This window comes from Ornithorhynchus anatinus, chromosome 17 (genome assembly GCF_004115215.2).
Source record: "Ornithorhynchus anatinus isolate Pmale09 chromosome 17, mOrnAna1.pri.v4, whole genome shotgun sequence".
Lineage (NCBI taxonomy): Eukaryota > Metazoa > Chordata > Mammalia > Monotremata > Ornithorhynchidae > Ornithorhynchus > Ornithorhynchus anatinus.
This window is the reverse complement of record NC_041744.1, coordinates 31,334,132-31,336,607: the sequence shown is the minus strand read 5'-3', so window position 1 is coordinate 31,336,607 and position 2,476 is coordinate 31,334,132. Positions and strand designations below refer to the sequence as shown.

General features: G+C 43.7%; 1 non-coding gene across 1 annotated transcript; it reads right to left on the bottom strand.

Annotated features, from left to right (window-relative positions):
• Nucleotides 1–1,511: 1,511 nt before the first annotated feature.
• On the bottom strand, nucleotides 1,512–1,649 carry LOC114818077. The gene has a single exon (XR_003765898.1). It is a non-coding gene; the product is annotated as a small nucleolar RNA SNORA7 (small nucleolar RNA).
• Between the last annotated feature and the right edge of the window lie 827 nt (nucleotides 1,650–2,476).

Genomic DNA, 2,476 nt, shown 5'->3' with positions numbered 1-2,476 from the left:
CATAGTTACTCTGAGACCTGTGTGAAAGTTGAATTATTAATGGAACAAGTGATTTGCATTCTGGTCAGGTTTGTAGAGAATGAAACTGTACTCTTGGGCCTTCTTATTTTCCTCTTGCCATTTCCACCACTGCACATGATGGAGAGGAATCACGGTGGCTGCATGTTAATTAGTCATAAACCAGTGGTATTCGGTGAGTGTTTACTGTGTGCAGAGCCTTGTACAAAGCACATGAGACTGAATGGTAGAGTCATGTTATGTTAGCAGTCATGACCCCTATCCTCTAATCTAGTTGGGGAGACACACATTCAAATAAATTGAATGCAAGAGCAGCTGCCAAGAATAAGGATGGGTAGTTTAGGGCTGAAGGGGGTGAGTATCAAAGTACTTAAGGAGTATGGACCCAAGCACATAGGTAATATAGAAGGGCAAATTACTGGGAAGATGGATAGTTACTTAGGGAAGGCTTCTTGAAATAGTTGATATTTTAGTAGGACTTTGAAGTTAATGAAAGTGCTAGACTGTAAGGCATGAAGGGAGATTGAATTTCAGGCAGGAAGGGAGGGCATTAGTAAGGCGACAATGGTGAGAGAGAGCAGATTGAGGCACAGTTAGTAAGTTGGTCTAAAGAAGTGAAGTGTGCATTAAGGCTGGCTTATATTTGGAGAAATGAAGGTAGGTAGAAAGGAGAGAGCTGATTAGGTGCCTTAAAACAGTTGGTAAGGAGGTTCTGTTAAACACAGAAATGGATGGGCAACCAGTGGAAGGTTTTGAGTAGTCCAAATAGATTTAGAAATAAAATATTTATGGATTTTTGTGCTAAGGAAAGCAAAGATCAGAAAGAAAAAAGTGAGTGTGGAAGGAGTTTGTAAGGAAGTGATCAAAAAGTGACAGAAGGATCATAAGTCTACTGTGAACAGAGCACCAAACTAAACAAGGAAGCTGAAGGCTTGTAGGTTTGAAAGAGTTTTACAAACTGATTTTCTGCTTTGGTTTTGAAGGTCTATCAAACTTAGCTTTAAAACAAAACATGGCAGCTTGTCCTCAAATACCCTCAGTGGATGGAATAGTTAATTCTACTCACTTCATAACCCTCATATGGCAAGCCCTAATTTCCTTTAACACTTTGTATCCAATAGCCTTGGCACTGGCTATTGTTTCAGTGCTAATAATTCTGGGGATCACTCCTGGAGCTCCTCTTCCCTCAAAATTATCTTTGGAGTTACAAGGCCAAGCTTTAAGCCTATCTGTGGTGCTTGATGGCCTCTGCTGTATCCTAATGGCTTCTTGTCTTATGCTGTTGTGTCATTTCCGACTCATTGCATCACCTTGGACACATCACTCCCAGAACACCCCGCTCTTCATCAGTAATCATTCTGGTAGTGGATCCATAGAGTTTTCTTGTTAAAAATGCATAAGTGGTTTACCATTGCCGTCTTTGGTGCGGAAAACATGTGTCTCTGCCCTCGACTCTCTCCCATGACACTACTGCCCAGCATGGGTGAATATTGACTTGTAGCAGATTGCCTTCCACTTGCTAGTCACTGTCCAAGCTAGCAATGGAATGGGTAGGCCTCTGCTTGACTCTCCCTCCCGTAGCCGAGGCTGGTAGAGTACTGGAAACTCTCTAGATGTGACCCTGAGAAGTGTAATGGCTTCTTCTGCATCCTAATCCTCCTCCATCTCTCAGCAGTCTTCAGCACTTTAGACCACCCCTTTATCCTTGGAATATTATCCTACCTTTGTTTCACTGACGTCCTCTCCTGGTTTTCCTCCTATTTCTCACCATTCCTCAGTCTCTTTTGCAGGCTCCTCCTCTGTCTCCCCAACCCTCTAACAGCGGTAGTCCATCAGCTCAGTTCTGGGGCCCCTTATATTCTCCATCTGCACCCACACCCTTGGAGAACTCATTTGTTCCCACAATTTCAGCTACTATCTCTACACAGATGAGCCCTAGCCTTTCTCCTTCTCTACAGCATGGCATTTCCTCTTGCTTTCAGGATATCTCTACTTAATAATGTTGGGATTTGTTAAGCGCTTACTATGTGCCGAGCACTGTTCTAAGCGCTGGGGTAGACATAGGGGAATCAGGTTGTCCCACGTGGGGCTCACAGTCTTAATCCCCATTTTACAGATGAGGGAACTGAGGCACAGAGAAGTTAAGTGACTTGCCCAGAGTCACACAGCCGACAAGTGGCAGAGCTGGGATTCGAACACATGAGCCCTGACTCCAAAGCCCATGCTCTTTCCACTGAGCCACGCTGCTTCATAGTCCAGCCAACATCACAAATTAAACATGCCCAAAATAGAAGTCCTCATTGTCCTATCCATACTCTGTGCTCCCAAAGCCTGTAGATCACTGTAGATAACACCACTATCTTCTATCTTTCACGATCCCAAAACTCTGGCATTATGCTTGACTCATCTCACTCAGTCAACCCACATATTCAGTCTGTTATCAAACTGTCAGTTCTAC